Genomic DNA, 8,087 nt, shown 5'->3' on the forward strand with positions numbered 1-8,087 from the left:
ATGCATAATCGCAGATACGTGTGTCTATGGAGACGGTTCACCCTTCCGAGGAGATTTGGTTCGAAGGCTTACGGAGCCTACTCCTAGCCGTCTAGAATGAAATTATCTCAGGTTCCCCTTTCAGAGAGAATTTTTTTGATTCACTTCATTGTTCATTGATCAGCTCACGTCTAACTACGGTCCCCTCCCTATATCCAATACATCACAGCCCAGGTCCAGACAAAAAGCAAGGAGGAGAGCTGGCAGAATATTCTTAGGCTTCTTTGCCCCAGTGGTAGCGGTAGGAGGGATTTTGTGTGGCATCTGAGCAGATTCTGAGAAAAATCCTCTAAGAGGATCCCTCCTAAGCCTCACTCGAACCTCCTCACCCCCAGGCTTGAGTCGCTGGCCCAAAGGCCCACTGAGGACAAACCACCAGCCCTAGGGACTTTACTCGGAAACCCTCGGTTGCCTCATCAGATGTAGCGGTCCAAGCCTCAACCCCGGGGCAAAGGCATCTCCCCTTCCTCTCTTCCCCTTCCCCCTATACTTTACTTTTTTTTTTCCCAATTTAATCCAGGCTCAAGAGCGCCCCACCCTGCTCAAGCTCGGTTCTGTAGTTTTTTCTATACGCCGGCCGAGGTCTCTAGCTCAGGGGAAAGACTGGGGCCGTCGTCCCTTTCTTCTCTTTCTCCGTTTTCATTTTTCTCCTCCTGGGCTCTCCTGGGTCCCGCAACTCCCAGGTTCTGCAAGAGAAACGTAGGCCGCGCACACTTCCCCACCCCAAACTGGGCTTCCTTTGAGCTGTGCACTGCTGAGGACGGAATCGGCGGGTCCCGGAGCTGTGCTCTGCGCGGGAGTTGGGAGCAGCGATCCCCGATCAGGTGGGGACTGCGGTGCTGGGTGGAAAGGGTGGCTAAGGGTTCTCACTCTCCCTAACCTTAGAAGATTTGGGGGCCTATAATCAGGGGAAGGTGTGAAACAGAGCTGGCACTTCCAGTTAGAAGGAGCAAGCCAAGGCACTCCTGGACCGTAAAGCCAATCCTATAAAATCATCCCCATCCGCAGCCTATAAACTCCCTCCTAGTCTGCGGCTCCTCTGGGCACTGGCCCTTGGATCAGCCTCCGACTTGCCCTCCCTTTTCCTTCTATGCCTTTTCTGTCCCTCTCCCTGCTCTATCTCTGCTCCCCTATCCCATCCACCAGACTCAGAATCAAAGCCAAACAAACTCGTCCTTCCAGAGAGAAGAAAGAAAAATTTCAAGCTTGGGATCGTATAGATTTGGAGAAAGAGGAACCAGACAAGAGGAGGGAAAAGATTTCTTCCCTCTCCAGAAACCCATGGGCTCATGGAGAAGCAGAGGGCCAGATACGTGGAGGACACAGTCATTGCCAGGAGAATTCATTGCTTCAATTAGATGAAATCTCAGAGGCTATCTGACACACAGACCCCCTTTTATGGGCCATCAGCAGAAGACTCCTATCAAGGCTGCCTAGAGAGAAGGGAGACCCAGAACACTTGAGTTTTATTCATTAAATCTTGGCAGAAAAGAATGTTTCCTCTCTACTCCATCTCAAATATCTCCAGCAGTCAGGTGGGCCTATGAAGGTAAAGGGATATTTATTTAGGTTCCCAATTTTGGGGGCAGGGGCAAGCCAGGGCAGCTCTCTGCAGTCTAAGAACTCTTGCTTAATTATAAGCTCTTTCTTTGAATAGGACCTAGGTCAAGGAGTCTCACTGGCTGCCTGAAGGAAAGGGAGAAGCAGGTAAAAATGGCATTTGTCCTTTAAGGAACCAAAGTGTCCTACAGGAATAGAACAGACACTGCAGTAAGGGATAGCAAGGGTCTGGCATTTCCGACAGTCTGCACTATACTGTACCTGCTGTAGGGTACAACCGGTGGTGTTTCTTCAATATCATAAGCCTAACAGGAACACTGAGCCAGTCTACTACTGCTATGACTTGAAATGAGGGAAAGCCTATTGCTGGCTGCTTCTATACCTCCTTTATCATTTGGGAAAATTAATGACCCAGAGGCCATATGGTTTTTTAAAAAGTGGGTATCTGAACCTTGCTCTCCACCCTAGCCCTAAACTTGACACTATAAACCTCTGAAAAGCAGGCTTCTGCATATCCAGAGTACTGAGAAAGGATGCTGCTTTAAGCAGCTCTGGTGAGAATTCGTAGATGGTTACAATCATCTCTCTGAGCTAAGTAAAACAAAGCACACTTTTGATAGCTCCCTTTCCCTCCCTCCCTCTGTCTGTCTCTGTCACTCCCTCTCTCTCCCTCTCTCTCCCCCCCCTTCCCCTCCCCTTCTCCCTCTCTCTCTCTCACAGATACTCCTACGCATGCACACAGGCACCCAAACTCAGGCTCTTTCACAGACACAGGCATACACACAAACACCCACGCCCCACATATACCTTCACACACCCCTCTCTTTTGCAGCCCTAGACTCAACTGTGGAGTCTTCTTTTTACACAGACTAAAGGCACACGCTGTGATATGCCAAAAACACTGGAATAACAGCTTTCCTGTAGATAGCAGCCTAGGGGTTGCAAAGTGGTTTTTCTTGTCATACTGTGAGGTAGGTATTGTATTATTATAATTCCCATTTTACAGATTGAGGAAACAGGCCTATTGAGATTAAGTGATCTGGCCAGGGTTGTGTGTCAATAAACCAATCAGGAAATATTTATTAAGAACCTACAATGTGCTAGGCCTTGGGAATGCATAGACAAAAATGCAATAGCACCCTCAGGGAGCTTACATTCTCTCTGAGGAAACAATATCTACAAATAAATGCATCTATAAAATAAATAGGCAGTAATATTTGGGGAGGAGGCAGAAGGCACTAAAGCTTAGTTTGCAGAAAAGCAGCACGGCATAGGCCCTGGATTCGAATCCCATCTCACATACTCAATAGTCAATCAATAAACATTTATTAACTGTCCACTATATGAAGGAACTGTGCTAAGTACTGGGCATACAAAAAGAGGCAAAAGATAGTCCCTGCCCTTAAGGAACTTACAATCAAGTCTAATAACTGTGTGACCCTAAGAAAGTTATTTAACCTGATGCCCAGAGGTTAGTTAAACTAAATGGCCTCTAACATCTCTTCTTACTTGAAATAAATGATGGACAGTGGATAGAGTTAGGAAGACTCATTTTTCTGAGTTCAAATCTGGCCACTTACTAGCTATGTGACCTTGGACAAGTCATTTCACCCTATTTGCTTCAGTTTCCTCATCTGTAAAATGAGCTGAAGAAGGAAATGGCAAACCCTCCTGTCAAAAAAAAAACCCCAAATGGAGTCATGGAGAGTCTGACACAACTGAAAATGACTAATAACAAGAAGTGTCTGAGCAAGGGAGCAGGGGAGGCCAGGACCAAGTCACAGAACTCAAACCTACATCCTGGTGGGAATAGCTCTCTAAAGAAGTTCCTAACTTTCTTCTGAACTCCAACTCCTTATCTTAGAGATGAGGCAGGGATGGGATTTTGTTCAGGGTCACAGAGCTAGTCAGTGGAAGTGCCAGGATTGAAATTCAAGTCTTCTGAATGCTAATCGAGTCAATATTTTTTCCATTATATCACACTGCTTCGTAACCAGCTAATTCTGGAGCACAAAAGAAAAAGAGAAGGAAAAAAAAAAGTTGGTTATATTAAGTTTGTTATTTCTGGTCCAGGAGCCAGACTTCTAACTCTTTGACTCTGCATTCTGATTTCATGTCACTAGAGCCCCATTTGGGCACACTGAATGAATTTCTTAACTCTCTGTCTCTATTTTTGCCCATATCTTTCTTTTACAACAGCATGTGAGCACACACACACACAACTTCTCTTAGGACCAAATGAAGGAGACAGAAAGGGACAGCTATGCTCTAGAGAGAGCAGTACTATTAGTTGCTCTGATCCAAACAACAGCTGGGTCACTGAAATTTAAACTCAATTTAATCCCTCACCTCCACTCCCCCATTTCTGCCCCACACATATGCCCCAGGTCTCTAAGAGACAAACCAGAAAATATTAGAAGAAAGTCTGGTTTGTAGAGGGACCAGAAGGCTTCAGGGATATGGACCATCCCAAAATAGGCCTACTTACTCTCCATGGCAGCATCCAGACCTTGACTTCAGTCTCCCTAAGCAAAGAATGGGTTGATTTTATCCCTAGGCCCCACGACCTTTCTGGGGAAGTGGATTTAAGGGGCAATGTAAAACAATATTCCTGGCATGTAGTCATAAACTCCTATGAAACCCCAGGTCCCTACCATAGAAGGTTACATCAGTTCTCATTCTCCCATGGACACCAGTCTAAACTTGACCTCTGGGATATCTTCCCTAGAAAACTCCTGGCCCAGATATGGGGAAGAAAAAAGTACCCTCCTTCCTTCATTCATTTGAGACAGAGATAAGGATGGAAACATTTAAAGAATGGAGGGGAAAATCTAAGTAGAACACAAAATTGCTAACCTTACAAAACCCCAGAGAGCTGAAAAGTTCTTTTCTCACTTCAGTGGAAAGAATCTTGTATTTGGAGTTAGAAGTCCTATGTTCAAATCCCAGCTCTGCTACTTACTACATATATCCCTTTGAGCTAACCACTTAATTTACTTGACCTCAATTTCCTCATCTATAAAATGGGGGGGGGGGCAATGATGAGAGACAGCTGGTGGTTTGGTGGATAGAGCACTGGGCCTGTAGTCAGGAAGACCTGAATTCAAATCCAGCTTCAGACATGTCCTAGGTATATGATCCTGGCCAAGTCACTTAACTTCAGATTGCCTAACAGAATGGATCTACTGGAGAAGGAAATGGCAAACCACTCCAGGATCTTTGCCAAGAAAACGGAAATGACTGAACAGCAATTAGACTGGATGACCTCAAAGGACCCTTGCAACTCTAAATCTGTGGTGCTGAGCGCCTTGACCCATCTCTGTCATTGGTCTGTAGCAAATTCACATTATTTCCCTTCCTGCACTCTACATTCCAGCTAAATTGACCTGCTTACTCTTCCCCAAACTTGGCATTGACCCTCCATTATTAGTGGCTTTCAGAGACTATTCCACATACCTGGAATGCACTCCCTCCTCACTTCTACCTCTTAGAATTCTTAGTTTCCTTTCATGTTCAACTAAGGTGTCGCTTCCTATAGAAAGCCTTCCCTGATTTCTTGCCCCATCCCAAGTACAGTTATTAGTGCTATTCCCTACAGATTATATTGTATTTATTTATTTACTTATTTTTGTGCCTGTCTCCACCTACCCACACATCTAGTTGAATATAAGCTCTTTGAAGGCAATAACTATTTTTCATTTTGTCCTCGCATCTCTAGCATCTAGTATAGTGCCTTGGGTATAATAGAAAATAAATGCTTCTTGAATTAAACTGAATATAATTGAATTGGAAGGGACCTCAAGAGACCTAGTCCATCCTGTATCAGAGCAGGACCTCTTCTTCTAGTATTAATAACAAATGATTATTCGCTATCTTCTGAGGCAGTCCATACCCCTTTTGGAGAGCTCCAATCACCAAGAAATAGTTCCTTAGATGGAACTTAAATCTGCCTCTCTAAAGATTTCATTCTTCTTAATTCTTCCCTCCTGGGTCAAGTGAAACAAATCTAATTTGTCTTCTCCATGACATCCCTTCAAGCATTTGAAGACGGCTATTTTTTATTCTCCCTCAAATCTTAACCTTTCTTTGGTTAACACCTGCCAGCTCCTTCTACCAGTTCTCATATGGCATGGCTTTATAGCTTCTGGCTTGAAAATATTTCCAGGCTTACTTTAGCCCACTGAAAGAGTTAGGAAATCTGACACCCTCTAGGGTCCAATGAACATTTCACCCAAAAAATCAGAATGAGGAACTGGGGGCAGATTGAAATGAATGAGCAGGGAGAACATTGGTACAAAAAGAGTCCTTCCCTTATTAACATCATTATAAGGAGAAAGAAAAGAGATTAGGCAATTGACCTCAAAGGCTTTTCCATCAGGAAATTAGGGAACACTGTCCTGGAATTTAGAAATTCATCAGATCTTTATCATCATTAACAAATTATTAGTGAACACCCACTGCAGATATAATTTTACTAGGAATTTTAAGGAATTGCAACACTGGCTTCTAGACCCAAAGGGTAAAAGAAAAGTGGGCTTTTAATTCAAGGAGTTTAACGGTCTAAACTCTAAAACATAGACACATCTAAAGGAATCGAACAATCTAAAGCAAAGGTATGAGCAGTCTTGGTAACATCAAGCACACGGAGATAGATAGACTCTTGGGATGTTAATACTGGGAAAGGGCTTAGAGATTATTTAATTCAGTTCCCTCATTTTACAGATGATTTACCTGAGTTCAAATTCAGCCTCTGACAATTACTCGCTCTGTGACCCTAGTCAAGTGGCTTAACCTCTATATGCTTCAGTTCGGTGGAGTACATCATCTATTTCTGTCTACTTTCTGACCCAGGACTGCTCTCCCTTGATTTTTGAATCCCGTCTCATGAATCTGTTGTGACTGATTCTGATATGTGGACCTGGCCTGAACTGATGACAAGTCTTGCTTTGGCATTTGGTTTCCAGAGAAAGGAATTTGATAGCCTGTCAAAAATCCAGCCATCCTAAAGAAATGACATAGTTGGGCCATTGCCCCAAGCCCTGTGCTTTGGGGATTCCACAAAGCTTGCTCTTGGGCAATGACTCAGGGAGGCAGCCGGATGTGAAGAAAAGGAAATAACTCCAACTTGATGCTAAAATAGACCTGAAACAAACAAACAGTTTTCACAGATTTGCAAATTAGAAATGACCACATAAAATATGCTCCTTATCACTTATAGTAAGTTAAATACAAAGTAAAACATCCATGAGGAGATTATACTTAATTCTATGCAAATTGACAAAGATGTTTGATCAATGTTGGAAGGGCTGTGGATAGACTAGCACACTGAGGTTTGTGTAGAGCTGTGAAATGGTCCAACTATTCTAGATTTTGCATGTGAGTTATGTAAGAAAAGTGATTTGGATTTAGCAATAACCGTTCTGGGCATGTACTCCAAGGAAGTTAAAAAAAAGAAAAAGAAAAAGAAACATCTACTCTATACTAAAATATTCATAGCAGCACTCAAAGCAAGTGTATTGATTGGGATATGGCTGGGGAAAAAAGTATAGTCTATGAATGTAACAGAATAAAATGATGCCACAAAAAATGACAAATATGAAGAAACTTGGGAAGATTTGTTTGAACAGATATGGAGCAAAACAAACAGAACCAAGAGAACATTATTTATGATGATAACAATGTAAATTAAAAGATCAGCAAGGAGAATTTGAAGGCTGAGTGAGTACTGGAAAAAACATTGAAAATTCTTAAGAGATAAAGAAATACATCTCCTCCTTCACAGCAGAGAAATGCATGACTACCAGAACAGAATATTATATACATTGCCAGAGAAAGTTTCTTTTTCAGATGCCTTTACATAATTGTTTTTCTTTGTCATGCAGAACGGTTTGGTCTGGGGTTTAGAGAGGTGGTTGGTAGCAATAACTGTCATGTAAGAACAAAAGGCATGAATAAAACTTTTATTTTTAAGGGGAAAAAACCCCAGACCTGAGACTCCTTTGTATACAATCACTCCATAAGTCTTCCCGTGTAAGTAAGGCACAAGCTCTTTTATTCTACCCCCACCCACACCTCATAACATCTTTTCCCTTTCCAGGCTACATATATGTGGTATTCATCAAAACTTGGTATTACCAGTATAAAAATGTGAAGGAGAGAGAAAATTCCCTCCAAGCAGATTCCTCAGGAGTAAGACCAACTGAGAGGACAGACAGGGTTGGCTGTGTGAGGGAAGACTGGGGGGAACAGGGGAGATTGAAATAAGAACTCACAGTTTTATAGTACTTGAGCACTTTTTTCCTTAGTACTTACAAAGTACTCTTTTCACAATAGCTCTAAGAAGTTAGTAGTATGAGTATTATTATCATTCCCATTTTACAAATGAGGAAGCTAAAGCTCAACAAAAAATTTAAAGCAACCTGTTTAAGGTCACACAGTGACCCATAAGTGTCACAGCTGGAACTTGGAACCAGTTCTTCAGACCAATC

General features: G+C 42.7%; 1 long non-coding RNA gene across 1 annotated transcript; it reads left to right on the plus strand.

The window, feature by feature from the left end:
* Positions 1–585: 585 nt before the first annotated feature.
* Positions 586–7,553, plus strand: LOC138159047 (uncharacterized). The gene is made up of 3 exons (XR_011167784.1): positions 586–863; positions 1,222–1,574; positions 6,322–7,553. It is a non-coding gene; the product is annotated as an uncharacterized lncRNA (long non-coding RNA).
* Positions 7,554–8,087: the final 534 nt, after the last annotated feature.

Source organism: Petaurus breviceps, unplaced genomic scaffold (genome assembly GCF_028583685.1).
Source record: "Petaurus breviceps papuanus isolate PSGF00001 unplaced genomic scaffold, PetGlider_PUasm1.0 175, whole genome shotgun sequence".
In the NCBI taxonomy this organism is placed as follows: Eukaryota; Metazoa; Chordata; class Mammalia; order Diprotodontia; family Petauridae; genus Petaurus; species Petaurus breviceps.